This window comes from Macaca thibetana, chromosome 5 (genome assembly GCF_024542745.1).
Source record: "Macaca thibetana thibetana isolate TM-01 chromosome 5, ASM2454274v1, whole genome shotgun sequence".
Classification (NCBI taxonomy): domain Eukaryota; kingdom Metazoa; phylum Chordata; class Mammalia; order Primates; family Cercopithecidae; genus Macaca; species Macaca thibetana.
Window position 1 is genome coordinate 13,723,243 of NC_065582.1, and position 16,595 is coordinate 13,739,837.

Here is a 16,595-nt window from a genome sequence, read left to right on the forward strand (position 1 = left end):
ATTGGAAAATCAACAAAAAAATGGATTACACAGAAAGCCTAAGTCTGTGGTTGTTGGAAAGGGTATCTGGTTGAAGTAAATTTAAAGATAATCACCTTAGAAGGTCACCTCACACAATTATCCAAGGCCCATAACATAAATTTCATTAGCAAACTTCACCAGAAGGTTATTGATGACACAAATCAACACTCCATTAAGACTAAATGTGTCTTAGCCAAACTGGAAGTTAATTGATAAAGTAGATTATCATGAGATAAAACTGAGCAAGCAAAAAGCCTCGAGACCTTAAAATAAGAAAGTTGCCAAATGTTGTGCGATATGTATTCCAATTAAACTACCATTGAACAAAGCTGCCTCTTGCTGACTAAGACCTGATATTATGGCAATTCCTTCTGTATCTACACATAGCATGTAAAAGAGACAAATGAGTGAGCAATAATGCGTATGATTCACAACTAACCAATATAGGTCATTTTTACTGGTCATTGTAGTTCCCAGAATTCAAAGGCTACTCTTTGTCTTCTCATTTTTTTTCTTTTACAAATATTTGGGTTTCTTGCTTATCATTGGGAGAAGTGTGGCTTAAAAACTTGAATATAATTTCCTTTCAGTATATCAGCCTTTTGAATTCCTTTTGTTTTAAGATGCAGGAATGTAAATCCCATGAAGATAAAAACTGTGTTGCTTATCATTGTATTCTCAGTTAAGCCTAGAAGGTCCTTAATGCATATTTTTTGACTAAATAGTGAACGTCAAAGAGACTTGAGAATGGAATTAGACCAGAATTCTTCTGTAACAGTAGAGGATAATTTCATTAAAGAATTTTATCTACTTTGTTTATTTTTAGTGCTGCTAATCAACAGAAAGTCAAGTGCAAGGCGTTATTTTCTTCTTATGTGTACTATAATTGTTTACTAAACTCTACCAGGCATTAATGCCTATTCTTCTAGTACATGTATTGAAAAAAAATACTGCAAAGTTTTTAACCAACTTTCTTTTATAAGATTTAGGCATAGCCATTTTAATAAATATTATTGGTTTATCGAGTATAAGACATAAAACTTTAGTTTCATTCCTTCATTCTTCCTTTTGTAGAAGACACTTAAAATGTCAAAATGATGTTGAATGTAATTCCTCTCCTATTCTGCCCATCATTTGAGTGCCCCTAAATGTTCTTATCATTTAACAGAGCCTGTTTTCAGAGGAATGCATCTTCTGAGCTGATGCTTTTTCTAGGCATAGAGACTCAATTGGTGTCTCTCTCCACTACTTTATTGACTTCCTCTCTTTCCTGACCCCACCATCAAGTGACTTTTGTGCCAGATCCCCATTGACTTCAATAGGGATAGCACTAAATTTGACAGACTGAAAAAGAAACCCAGAGTCAGTGAATGAGATGTAGGGTTTATTGAAGGTATTTACACACAGGGTGGTCCAGTGGGGGCAGGCTGGACAGGAGAAGTGCAGCCACTTGTTAAAAGCATGCAATTTATATAGCATTTTCACCCATCACCCTCTCTTTAGCAGTCTCCTCCTGGCAACCTTCATTCAACACAAAACAGAAGGTTTCCATCTCCTGTACAGCCTGCACTCCATGGAATGGGTTAGGGATTCAAATCTTCCTCATAGATAAGGCACGAGACTCCCTACCTCAGACCATAGGGTCATTCTCAGGGTATGCTTACGTTATGTGCATCTGTCACACAGTCATTAATCTGATTGACAAGTCGTTGGAGAAAAATATGGATATGCTCACCTCAGCTTCTCCATTTCATATTGTCCCTTGTAGGAGCTAGCTTCTTATCAGGAAGGGGCATTCTTTGCTGTTTCTGCAGGAACAAGCATTTCCATGCCTTCTGGAGCAATCTGCTTCAGTCCAGCATTGCCTGCGACTGGGGGATACATGTCCCAATTCTTTTTTTCCTTTTTTGATATGGAATTTCACTCTTGTTGCCCAGGCTGGAGTGAAGTGGCTTGATCTCGGCTCACTGCTACCTCCGCCTCCTGAGTTCAAGCAATTCTCTTGCCTCAGCCTCCCAAGTAGCTAGAATTACAGGTGCCTGCCACCATACCAGGCTAATTTTTTGTATTTTTAGTAGACAGGGTTTCACCATGTTGGCCAGGCTGGTCTTGAACTCCTGACTTCAGGTGATCTGCCCACCTCGACCTCCCAAAGTGCTGGAATTTCAGGCATAAGCCACCATGTCTGGCCTTCCCAATTGTATAATAAATGTGGGAGTCACATGGATGGTATTCTTCACCCTAGCATCTACTAGTAATAAAGGTGATATTTTGATTCTCATCTTCTTCTTTGCCTTCTTTCTGTGGGAGTGTTGAGGTGTTATTTATTTGGTCCCCTCAGACCATCACCATTTTGTTACGTTGGCCAGGATCACTGAGAAATAGGTTAGAAAGAACAAAACTCCATGTGGAGTGATTAAAGCCTGGGCTTCAGGCTCAGACTTTCATGTGAGCAGGGCATGTTGACCCGGAGCTGTGGCTGACTTCCTCTGTAGTCACAGTAGGCGTAGTGCCTAAGGCCCATGACAATTTCAGGGCCCACAAAAATGTTTCCGTGTCTTTAAACTCTGAAGAAAAGAAATACATATAATCCAGCTTGGGTGTGTTCTTTATACCAATGCAGTTGTGAGATGTAACTTTTAATATTTTTTATAGCTTCTTAGAATTTTTCATGAAAGGAGCTTTGAAAGGCAAAAGTGCACAGGGCCCACAAAAGTCATAGCTGCATCCCTGCTTGATGGCCTGTGGAGGCTTTTATTAGTCTGGTCAGTCATTTACCGTGGTGCAGTCGGCTTTTAACTGCTCTGGCCCTAGTAAAGTAGTTCATGTGGATGTTGGTCTGATGGGTGCATGCACCTTATGGCCACTCTGCTCTGTCCACGGGTGAGTGGCCGCTGCTAATGAAGGTTAAATTACAAGCGTGAGAAGCTCTAAGCGAACAACACGTGTACAGCATCTCTCTGAAGCAGAGCTGTAAGGATATCAGCAAGGTTGCTCAGGGCACAGGTTGCTACAGCATCCCCTTAGGGTACACTTGGCAAACATTTCCAGATCGAAGGGCCTCAATAGGTGCTAGTGTGACACGAGAGGGAAGGAGGATTCATTATAGGGGAAGGTCTTTCTGTATACAGAACTTTTAGATGTTAGGACACAGAATGTATCTGCTGCTTTTACAGGACAGGATAGCTGACAGCTTTGTTCCTACCAAACGCTAATGAGATTCCACACTTAAAATTGCGATGCCCCAAATTCTACACTGAAGTGCAAGATGCACTGTGAAACAATAACCTTGAATTCATGTGGCTGATCTGTGGGATCAAATATAAAAATACTGGAAGAATCAATAGATAAACTGTGAAGTGACATAGAGGGAATGAACCAAGCTGCTGGTCGAACTTGCACCACCCAGATTGAGGGAACATGCTTGAGATGATTGTAGAATTCAAAGTGGTGAAAAGACAGTAGCTGGAGAAATTTACACAGGCCTCTTCAGGGCTCTCAGGGAACAGGCATTAAAATTCCCCAGTGCAGCTGCAGTTCAGGAGTTTGTTGAGGGTGATTTTCTAGGTGAACTGAAGGCGGAGAACTTGGTGAACACTTTCTCTCAATACTAGTTTCTTAGACCTAAGCAGTTCCATAAGAAAAGACAGTGGCAGAAACTTCTGAGGTGCAAGACTAAAAATGATTGGTTACCAGATACTCAGGAGGCCATATTACCTCCTAGAGCTCATACATAAAGCTTTAGTATCAGATATATGAGGCTCAAAAGGGAAATAGAAATTATGATGTTTTACTGGTTAGGAAGTAAAATATTTAGATGGGCATGGGGCTCATGCCTGTAATCCCAACATAGGGAGGATTGCTTAAGCCCAGGAGTCCAAGACCAGCCTGGCCAACATAGGGAGGCCTTGTCTTTACAAAAAAATGCAAAGATTAGCCAGGCATGGTGGTGCATGCCTGTAGTCCTAGCTACTTAGGAGACTGAATTGAGAGGATTGCTGGCACCCAGGAGGTCAAGACTGCAGTGAGCTGTGTTCAGGCCACTGCCACTCCAGCCTGGGTGACACAGCAAGACCTTATCTAGAAAGAAAAAAGAGAGAGAGAGAGAGAGAGAGAGAGGAGAGAGAGAGAGAAAAAAAAAAGGAAGGAAGGGAGGGAGGGAGGAAGGAAGGAAAGGAAAAGAGAGAAAGAAAAAAGAGAAAAGAAAAGGAAGGAAGGAAGGAAGGGAGGGAGGGAGGAAGGGGGGAGGGAGGGAGGGAGGAAGAAACTTTAAATAAGACTGGTGACTGGAACTGTCTTCATTGCATTCAGATCTCCGCAAAAAGACTTTAGTCACAAACATCACTCTCTGAAAGAGGAAAGAGTATGTATAGGTGGGCTTTCTTTTCCAGATATGGTAGATTTATAGTACTCAAATTAAGCTCTTGCTGAGAAATTTCTTCTCTTTAAGTTCACAACTGTAGATGCTGTACAATTTGGCATCTTTTGACAGACAATCTGGTGAAGATAAAACCCAGATTTTGTTTTTTGTGTATCCACACTCCTACACTTGATACTATTGAGTTTCTGCCTTGGCTTTTGGCAATACTAATACTGGGTAGTAGGAATGTAATTTTTCCTGGGATAATTGCCATCAGCAAAGGATTGGCTTGTTTTCTGCATTTGTTGGGTATGGGGCCAGGGCTACTGATAATCTTATATGTCCTGTATCTATTTGGACACTTTGATAAATGAGGAACACAAGAGACCTGGCATTGAGCGAATGCAGCTTTTGATGCCCTAATGGTATTACAATCATGCAAATGAGGACAAGGCTGGGAAGGCTGCAAGAATTCCAACTCTTTCCATTTCCTGAGAATCCCTTAGACTGAACCTGAGCAGAATAAGAAATTAGGAAAATCATATTTGGATCTTAATTTAGCTTAAGATGTATTTGACTCTGGTAACTCACAAGATCAAGTGAATTTCATTTTGCACTCTTAACTCCTTTATATGTTAACATGCTAAGGGATTCATCCCCTTTAAGAAATTTTGAAAGTTAACAATATGTTGAAATATGCACAAAACAAGTATATATCTTAGCAAATTATTATAAAGTGATCATTCAAGTTTAAGAAATAGGACACGGCCCCCTCCATGTCATACCTCCTGATCCCCAAAGATAACCACTAACCTGGTAAACACTAGAATGGTTTTCAGCACCAAAATATGTAACCCTAAACACAATTGTTCACTTTCACCTTTATATGAACTTTGTAAATGAAATTCATAGTATTCTTTTTTGGTATGGGGAAGCCATTTTCTCAACATGATGTTTGTAAAAGTCATATTTGTGTAGTTATAGTTTATTTTCATAATCAACTAAGTGCCTGGGCCTGGTTCACTGACAGTTTGGCTAAGCCCAAACCAGATGGTGTCCATTGGGCTGCTTGGACTGTTCAGCCTCAGTGCCAATGGCACAGAACAGAAAATGAACGTGGTTGCTCCATTCGGTGAGTATAATTCAGTTAGATTCTCATAGCCCTGGCCAGGATGGCCCTCCCCTGGATGAAGCTATTTTTTACTGATTCTTGAGCTGTTGCCAGTAACCTAGCTGTTTGGTCTGCCACTTGGAAAACTGCATACTGGCAAATTAAAGACACTCATCTTAGGGGCCACAAACTATGGAAACAAAGCACAATTACCAAATGAACTATCTGGGTCACTCATGTGGATGCCTGTAAGGGCCCATCCTGATGAGACCAATAAGATGAAACCAACTCAAGCTGCTGACTGAGTCTGCACCACTCAGTTTTCCTAGATTCATTATCACACTGAACATGGCAACATTAGACTGCTGCCATCAGAGACTGGGGACTGTCATGCAGAGGCCACCACTGCCTCATACGTGTGACTCCTATCAGAAGGTGTCTAATTTGTCTTCCGTAAGTAAGGCTGCATGGTGTGGGGCATGGACCTACACACTCTTGGCAGACTGTGTCAGAGCTTTGACCCTCTCCTGGGGCTATCAGTGGTGCTTTACCACCATTAACATTTTCTATTTGTGAAATGTCTTTTCCAATCTATCTTATTCCATTGTCCATGTTTGCTATTACAACAGAATACCACAGACTGGGTAATTTATAATGAACAGACATTTATATCTCACAGTTCTAGGGGCTGGGAAGTTCAAGACCAAGGCATTGGCAAGTTTGGTGTCTGGTGAAGACCCCATTTCTGTTTCCAAGATTGTGTCTTGAACACTGCCTTCTCCAGAGGGGAGAAATTCTATTTCTCACGTGGCAGAAGGTTCAAGGACCAAGAGAGGGTGCCCATTCCTGAAAGCTTCCATATTAAGGCATTAAACCCACCAATGATGGGGAGCCTTTGGGGCCTAATCACCTTTGAAAGGACTCACCTCCCAACCTCATTACATTGGCAATTAAATTTCAACATGAGTTTTTGGAGGGACAAACATTCAAACCATAGCACAATCCAATCAGCTAACCACTGTGGCCCTAAACTGTGCTCTGTGTTCAGCTTTCTGGATTATTTTCAGTCTGACAATGGTGTGCTTTTTATCAAAGCTACTCAATAGTGCATGGATAGTCAAGGTACTTGACAGACCTTCCCTGCTTCCACACATTGGATATTGTTGAGCTTTGGAACAGCTCCCTCAAAAAAAATTAAATAATAAAATAAAAAAATTAAAAATTAAAAATAAAAATAAATAAATAAATAAAGACTTCTGACTTTATCTCCCTCCTCTCCTTCTGATCCAGTGTGGTAAGGCAGATTGGTCACTGAATGTGGCTATTCCCAGAAAAGGAACACCCACATCTGCCTTCTGGATAATGATCGGAATGAGTGAGGAGTGACATAGATGTGTTTTGAAAGCTGGGGATTCTGCCCTGAGCATTTCTGGCATAATGTACCTTTCTTTTTCCCTAATAGCAATCCAGGCCAACCCGGTAAGTATACTTTTCTGCTGACAGCCTAGTCAAAAAGGGCTCCTGGAGATTTAAACTTAAGCCACATGGGTTAATTTTGGGGGGGAATGGCATGTTCGTAGATCATGAGAAATCCTATAATTTGGACTTTTGTCCCTTCCAAACCTCATGTGGAAATTGATCCCCGGTGTTGGAGGTGGAGCCTAACTGAGGTATTTGGGTCATAAGCCAGATTTCCTTATGAATGGATTAATGCCTTCCTGGTTGCGGGGAGTGTGAGGAAAGGGGTGAGTGAGTTCTCAATCTAATAGTTCCCAGGAAAGCTGGCTGTTAAAAAGAGTCTGGCATCTCACACCCTTTCTTGCTTCCTCTCTTCTCTGCCATGAGTGGAAGCAGCCTGAGACCCTCAGCAGAAGCAGATGCTCATGCTAGCTTCTTGTACAGTCTGCAGAACATGAGCCTAATAAATCTCTTTTCTTTATAAATTACCTAGGTATTCTATTATAGCAACACAATCAGACTATGACAAGAGTAATGATGACTCGTTGCGAACACTGCTTGTCAAGTCCCACTACAATGGCCCACAGAGGCTAAACTTGGATGAGTCTCCCTGTTTTATAAAAATTTCTCTCTGTCTGTTGCATCGGACCCTTCTGGATAAAAGTCTGAGTGTATGTAGAGGATAATTGGAAAAAAGGTAAAGATTGAGCTACTGGAATAGCTGCAGTCTGGAAACATGAAGAGCGAACACCTTAGACCCTGGGAAGTGTAGGAAGAGAGAGACATTAATGATCTTTCCCCTTCCGATCTGCCCTGAGTGCCTTCCTTGTGAAGGAAAGGCCTGTTGCAAAAGAAAAAGAAAAATGGCCTGTTGCAGACTTCTCAAACTGTAGTAGGCAGCTTCCAGTTTAATAGGTCTGGCACCTCCAGCCTAAGGGCTCTAACCACAATTTGACCACCATTCTCCTTAACCATATTGTAAAGTCCGTTGGAAACAGCAGGAGATGGCTCAGTTCCTGCCTCCTTGTCAATGCCTCCCGATGTCTTCTGCACTCCCCACACTGAGCCATCAAGCAGTTTTTCCATGGAGTGGGCAAATGCCACCAGCTATGGTATGGATAAACTGGACAAGTTGCACTGACTGCTCTCAGGCAGTCCCTTCCAAAATAAGGACTACAGTCAATTATAAAATTAAACTGGGAGGCCTAAGATTTACCAGCCAATGGGAAGCCACATTAGAGGCACTGTCAACCTGTGTCCCTCCGTCCCCATATAATGTACCTATCACTTGGAGTGGCCCAACAGTTCGAACAACACTTTTTGAGGACACCATGAGAATCCATGGGGTTGCACAGTTTGTGTGGAAGCCATGCATAACCTTGCCTTCTCCTGAAAACCAAGTGGATTACACCTAAAGAATGATTTAGGAAAATGCCACCAATAGATCCTGTATCCCTCAGATGACTGCAAAGATCTCTCCAAAATGAAGCTACTCTTGATTACTTGAAATTGCTCTCTAGAGCAATTTATGCATACTCTGAGGGTAATTTTTACTCATTATTTATGCATAATCTGAGGGTAACTATTTCCACAATGAGAGTCCTCCAATTAGAAAGGGTGATGCAAAATTTGCCCCGAACTTTAGCTAAAGTGATCGATGAAACCTCCTCAGCACTGGAAGGCAGGTTTGTCAGAATTTGTTTGTAGTAACTGTTCAGCTGATTGGGTCCAGAACTCTGGGAGGAATGGTTGAAATCAAGAGTCTAGGCTGCTCTCATCCTATTGTTTGGAGTCCTGTTAACAGTGTCTTCATTATGTTCTGTAGGAAGCAAATTGAATGTATTTGGTCTTAGCTTCTGTTGATCAGATTAGTCACAAAAGTTGATAGATCAGTGGACATAATGGGAAAATTTATTACAAGCCGAAAGGCTGTAAAAATGAGGAGTGAATAAGATCGGCAGACAGTTCTCCATGGGTCTTGTATGCCTGTGCTTTTTTTTTTTTTTTTTTTTTTTTGCAAAAAGAGTGGCTTGCTGCCTTTTTTATATAGGTTTATCCTTTCAAGGATATTTGTATAGCAAATAGCTTGGAAGATGGAGGTAAATGTCTTTGGATCAGAGGGTGGGCTTGTTTACTGTTCAGCATAATAAGCATAGTGATCTTCCTCCAGGGTAAAGTGTAGGTCAGCTTACTGCCCACTATAAAAGCTCTGGGTTCCTAAAGCTTGGAGTGCCTGAGCCACAACATGAAACTACTGCAGGTGCAGCACATACACTAGTTTCATCCCTTTGTTGTTGCCCTGTAGGCAAGAGGAACTGATGCAAACACTATACTCTTGCTGTTTGCTGTGCCATGAATAATAAAGTCCTGTGACTTGAAATAGAGTGGCTGATCTAGGAGGCTGATGTGTTTTGTTAACAGCCACAAAATTATGGCAGCCTAACTTAACTAGATTACAAATAGCACAAAGTCTCACATTCTTCACAGTTCTTGACAAGGAAGATTTTTATTGTTTTTTCCTTGATTTCTTCTTAAAAAATGGGATACATGTGCAGAGTATGCAGGTTTGTTACATAGGTATATGGGTGCCATGGTGGTTTGCTGCACCTATTGACCCGTCCTCTAACTTCCCTCCCCTCACCCCCAGCCCCCAACAGGCCCTGGTGGGTGTTGTTCCCCTCTCTGTGTCCATGTGTTCTCAAAGTTCAACTCCCACTTATGAGTGAGAACATGCAGTGTTTGGTTTTCTGTTTCTGTGTTACTTTGCTGAGGATGATGACTTCCAGCTTCATCCTTGTCTCTGCAAAGGACATGATCTCATTCCCTTTTATGGCTGAATAGTATTCCGTGGTGTATACGTACCATATTTTCTTTATCCAGTCTATCATTGATGGGCATTTGGGTTGGTGCTATGTATTTGCTATTGTGAATAGTGCTGCAATAAACATACATGTGCATGTGTCTTTATAGCAGAATGATTTATATTTCTATAGCCTGGAGCTATAGAAATTGGTGCTGCCATTCCTCAGCCCGGGAAGCTTAGCGTGTTAGGTACTTGCGAGTCCCAGTGCTGGCTGCTGCTCCTCCCACAAGGAGCTCAAACGGCTTAGACAGCAGGCAGCCACAGCTGGTGATGGTTGCTGCACGCCCCGCCACCCCCAGTTCCCTAGGGTTAAGCAGATTCCAGCTGTGAGGCCGGTCCCGGTGGCTCACACCTGTCATCCCAGCACTTTGGGAGGCCAAGGCAGGCAGATCGCGAGGTCAGGAGATGGAGACCACAGTGAAAACCCGTCTCTACTAAAAATACAAAAAATTAGCCAGGCGTGATGGCAGGCACCTGTAGTCCCAGCTACTCGGGAGGCTGAGGCAGGAGAATGGCGGGAACGTGGGAGGCGGAGCTTGCAGTGAGTGAGATGAGGCCACTGCACTCCTGGGCGACAGAGCGAGACTCCCTCTCAGAAAAAAAAAAAAAAAAAAAGAGTCTTCATGTGGCCTGGTGCGGTGGCTCGAGTCTGTAATCCCAGCACTTTGGGAGGCCAAGGCGGGTGGGTCACCTGAGGTCAGGAGTTCAAGACCAGCTTGACCAACATGGTGAAACCCCATCTCTACCAAAAATACAAAAAATTAGCCTAGTGTTGTGCAGGGCGCCTGTAATCCCAGCTATTCGGGAGGCTGAGGCAGCAGAATCGCTTGAACCCAGGAGGCAGAGGTTGCGGTGAGCCGAGATCACGCCATTGCACTCCAGCCTGGGCAGCAAGAACAAACAACTCTCTCAAAAAAACCAACCAAACAAACAAAGAATCTGCATGCTCCGATGCTCTGGGGTGGGGACACTAGGCTCCGGTAGCATGGGTTTGCGAGTGGGATCTTCTGTTCTGTGGATTGCACAGTTCCGTGGAAAAAGCAGTTTCCCCAGCTAGACAGCGGCTCCCTCACCACCTCCCTTGGCTGGGAGGAGGGGATTCCTCTTCCCCGCCTGGCTCTCAGGTGGCCGCTGCACCACACTGCTCTTCCTTCTCTCCGGGGGTCACTCCAGCCTTCTAGTCAATTTGGATGAGAGAACCTGGATACCTTGGTTGCCGGTGAAGGCTTCCTACACTTATTATGACTTTTTTTTTTTTTTTTTTTTTTTTTTTTTTTTTTCTATAAGAGCCTCCAAACGCCTCTGCTTCCAGTCGGCCATCTTGGCCCCGCCTCCTCAGCATATATCAGATATTTATTTATTTATTTATTTTTGAGACACAGTCTTGCTCTGTCACCCAGACTCCAGTGCAGTGGCACGATCTTGACTCACTGCAACCTCCGCCTCCCAGGTTCAAGCGATTCTCCTGCCTCAGCCTCCCGGGTAGCTGGGATTACAGGCGCCCACCACTGTGCCTGGCTAATTTTTGTATTTTTAGTAGAGATCTTGGCCAGGCTGGTCTCGAACTCCTGACTTCGTGATCCACACGCCTCGGCTTCCCAAAGTGCTGGAATTACAGGAGTGAGCCACCGCGTCCAGCCCAGACTTTTATTTTTATTTTATTTATTTTTGAGACGGAGTCTCGCTCTTTCACCAGGTTAGAGTGCAGTGGCACGATCTCGGCTCGCTGCAACCTCTGCCTCCTGGATTCAAGCGATTCTCCTGCCTCAACCTCCAGAGTAGCTGCAACTACAGGTGCACACCACCACGCCCAGCTAATTTTTGTATTTTTTTTAGTAGAGACGGTGTTTCACCATGTTGGCCAGGATGGTCTCGATCTCTTGACCTCGTGATCCCTCCGCCTCGGCCTCCCAAAGTGCTGGGATTACAGGTGTGAGTCACCAGGCCTGGCCCAGATTTTTATTTTTAATTAGCTTGCTTGGGAGTCACTGAGCTTCTTCAATGTGTGGCTTGATAGCTTTCATTAGATTTGCAAAATTCTCAGCCATTACATTTGCAAATTTTGCTGTTGGATATTTTTTAAATCTATGACCTCTGTTAAATATGTGTTAGGTTTTCTAATTATATCAATTCCTCCTGTTCTTGCTTCTGTCTCTTTCATCCTGGATAGTTTCTCCTGACATCTTCAGAGGTGCTAACTATGAGTTACATCTATCTGCTGATGATACACCCATACACTGAGTTACTAATTTTAGATACTATGTTTTTCATTTCTAGGGTTTCTCTTTTTTTTTTTCATTTTCATTTTTTTCTTTTGCTTTAAATCTGTGATGTTCTTTTTAAAGATTCGTCTTTTCTGCTGAAATGTTAAAATTTGACTTCTAACTTTATGAGCTTAATAAAATACTTGATACATTTATTTTCAGAAATTTCACCATCTGAAATACCTATGGGTCTATATCTGTTGTTTGTGCTAGTTCTCAATCATATTGATATATCTTTCTGTTTCCTTATTATTTTTTGAATGACTCCTAAACTTGTTTGAAAAATATGTATAGAAAAATTTAGGCCCTAGAACATTACCTGCCGCCAGAGAGCATTGTTTCTTTCTGTTAGGTGCCTATGGGCACTAGCAATCTTGAATCACCTTAATCTGATTTCAGGGATTAGAATTTTATTGCCCATGTAGATTGCAGACATTGAAGGAGCTCATGTACTTCTGGCTTACTCGTTCTTACTGCTAGATTTCAGCTCTTCTGGATGTCAGGTCTAAGTGTTCAGCATTCCATTTTACCATGGTCCTCAATCTTGGTAGGCCTGTTTCTTCACCTTTTATTTCTGCTTTCCTGAAGAGACTGTTCGAGGATTACTTTATCTCCCTGCCATCTCTTCCTCAGAGCAAATGTTCCTAGCAAAAGTAGTCCCAGTAAAAACAAACAATGGGAAAAGGATTCCCTATTTAATAAATGTTGCTGGGAAAACTGGCTAGCCATACACAGAAAACTGAAACTGGACCCCTTCCTTACACCTTACACCAACTCAGGATGGATTAAAGACTTAAATGTAAAGCCCACAACCATAAAAACCCTAGAAGAAAACCTAGGCAATACCATTTAGAACATAGGCATGGGCAAAGACTTCATGACAAAATGCCAAAAACAATTGCAACAAAAGTCAAAACTGACAAATGGGATCTAATTAGACTAAAGAGCTTCTGCACAGCAAAAGAAACTATCATCAGAGTGAACAGGCAAGCTGCAGAATGGGAGAAAATGTTTGCAATCTACCCATCTGACAAAGGGCTAACATCCAGCATCTACAAGGAACTTAAACAAATTTACAAGAATAAAAACAACCCCATCAAAAAGTAGGCAAGGGATATGAACAGACATTTCTCAAAAGAAGACATTTATGCGACCAACAAACCTATGAAAAAAGTTCAACATCACTGATCATTAGAGAAATGCAAATCAAAACCACAATGAGATACCATCTCATACCAGAGTGGTGATTATTAAAAAGTCAAGAAGTAATAGATGCTGGTGAGGCTGCGGAGAAATAGGAACACGTTTACACTGTTGGTGGAAATTTAAATTAGTTCAACCATTGTGGAAGACAGTGTGGTGATTCCTCAAGGATCTAGAACCAGAAATACCATTTGACCCAGCAATCCCATTACAGGGTATATACCCAAAGGAATATAAATCATTCTACTGTGAAGACACATGCACATGTATGTTTATTGCAGCACTATTTACAATAGCAAAGACATAGAACCAACCCAAATGCCCATCAGTGGTAGATTGGATAAGGAAAATGTGGTACATATACGCCATGGAATACTATACAGCCATAAAAAGGAATGAGATAATGTCCTTTGCAGGGAAATGGATGAAGCTGGAATCCATCATCTTCATCAAACTAAGACAGGGACAGAAAACCAAACACCACATGTTCTCACTCATAAGTGGGAGTTGAACAATGTGAACACATGGACACAGGGAGGTGAATATCACACAGCAGGGCCAGTGGGGGGTTGGAGGGTGAGGGAGTGAGAGCATTAGGACAAATAGCTAATGCATGCGGGACTTAAAACCTAGATGATGGGTTGATAGGTGCAGCAAACCACAGTGGCACACGTATACTTATGTAACATGTTTTTCTGCACTTGTATCCCAGGACTTTAAAATAAATAATGATAATAAAAATAAAAAAGTAAAATAAAAATGCACCTGAAAAAAAAAATGGTCCCAGAGTCCATACTCTCCTCTTCGGATTTTCTATTTGTCCTGGATTCTTGGTCCAATGCCTTCTCATTTTCTTTATAGCTTGTAGATGCAACTAGAAAAATGGTTTAATGTTTCATCTAGAAATCATTGTCTCCAATGGGAGATTTGTTCTGAATTAACTAGCCTGCCATTACCAGAACTGAAGATTTGTTTATCTTTGTAGTATAGTTTTTATTTAATCGCAGTATAATTCACACAGAATAGAATGCACACATCTTAAATGAACATTTGATGAGGGTTTTTTCCCCCAAATGTGTATTCACATGTTATCATCACTGAAGGACAGATGATGTTCCAATATTCCTGGAAAGTTACCACATTTCCTCATCTAGTAAAATCTCCAACTCATCCCACCCCCCTCAGCAATGTCCTTTAATTTCAGTAATCATATATTTATGTTGTTGACTTTAAACTTCATATAAAAGAAATCATATAATGTACTTTTGCTCAAAGTTTTTGAGATTCATCTACATTTTGTACATATTCATAGCTTATTCCTTTTATTGCTGTACTGTATTATGTTATATAAATGTACCAGAGTTAGTTTATTTCTTCTTGATGAAAATTTGAGTTGTTTTCAGTTTTGGTTAATATGAATATATCTTTTATGAACATGCTCAGAATTCCTTTGAATTTTAATTTCTTGTGGATAATGAGAGGCCATTCATATTTAAACTTAGAATATAGCTATGTTATTGGAGTTTCTTACGCCAAGCTACACACCAGGCTTCATCTTCCAACTTGGTCTTCCTCAATTGGTTTTACTTGTCATATATTTTGTTATTTCAAAATTTATTTCTTTAACAAATTTTTATAAAACACTTAGTATATGCTAGACATTATTCCAAATGCTTTTAAGTACTGACTTGTTTAATATTTAATCATTCTGACAACCTCTTGAGATAGTTGTTATTAGTATTTGCATTTTACAAATTATGAAATGGAGGCATAGAGAAATTAATCAACTTCCTGAGGTCACAGGAGGAGAAGTAGGAGAGTTAAGATTCAAACCAAGGTGCTCTGGCTCCTGAGGCAATGCTGGCTCTCTAGAGATGTTCATATGTGAGTAAGGAATGCCTCTAACATAATCTCATATAACCTTAGAATAAATAGCCATGCCCCTTTGATATGCTACAAATTGTCTTTATAGTAAACAATTGCACAAAAATTAGGTACATATAAAATGTGCTCGTTTGAGTGACAAGGTTGATAAACTGAAGAGACTCTCCACAAGTCAAATATGGGCAAAGCATGCTTACCTGTTGACCGCATTCAGTTCCTCACGAATGTTTCCTCATTTGTTTGGGGAGCGAGCTTTCATTCTCTCCATGTGTGAGTTGCCAAATTCATGTGATAAATATGCAAAGGCTGAACAGTTCAGTCCCTTCAGTCTGCCTTCCCTTGCCATACACACAAAAAATCTGATCTTGGTTTCATGGACCTCAGTGTGATGCATATTCATCTTTGTTGGTCTTTGCAAAACACGGCCAAAGCCCACTACTGCCTTTGGTGATATTACAGACAGAGGCCAGGCGGGGGAGCTCCGCAAAAAACACTACATAGAAAGTGTGACCGAGCCAAGCTTGGAGGCAGTTACCACACACACAAAAATGAAGCCAAAATGTAACTGGAAAGCAAAATAGAGGCTTGAGAATTGTCCAAGTGAGAAAGACAAGGAGAGAATATCAACACTAAACTAATGCGGAGGTTGGTGGACAAATAAAGGCTTCACCCGACTTTTTATTGATTTGAGATTTGAGATTCTGGCACTAGATAAAGGAAAGAGCAAAACAAAGAGCAGAATCGAGAGAAAATCGATTGCTTGAAAAACTGGGTACGGTTTACAGGCTGCGAGTCCCGACTGTGTCAGCTGATGAGTTTAACACTATGACAGCGCAGTCCTCGCCTGCCTGCTCGCTGTTGCAGTCCCCACACTGCTGTGTGCCCTATAGCACCTGGCACACGGCGCTCAAGAGATGTGTGTGAATGAAGGAGCCATATCTTGACTCGCAACTCAGAGCAGTAAGCTGGAGTTTGAGAAATTACTGTGGGACAGGTTTGTTTATTATTATTTTATTTATTTGTTTGTTTGTTTGTTTGTTTTGGGACTGGAGTCTCGCTCTGGCGCCCAGGCTGGAGTGCAGTGGCGCGATCTCAGCTCACTGCAAGCTCCGCCTCCCGGGTTCACGCCATTCTCCTGCCTCAGCCTCCTGGGACTACAGGCGCCCGCCACCACGCTCGGCTACTTTTTTTGTATTTTTTTTAGTAGAGACGGGGTTTCACCGTGTTTGCCAGGATGGTCTCGATCTCCTGACCTCGTGATCTGCCCGCCTCAGCCTCTCAAAGTGCTGGGATTACAGGCGTGAGCCACCGAGCCCGGCCTCTTTATTATTTTTGAAAAGGATAAAATCAGGGGCTCACCAGTTGAGGGGCTGCCTTTAAAAGGAAATTAAAATGCAGGGCATATTCTCACACACCCTTCCAATGGGCCTG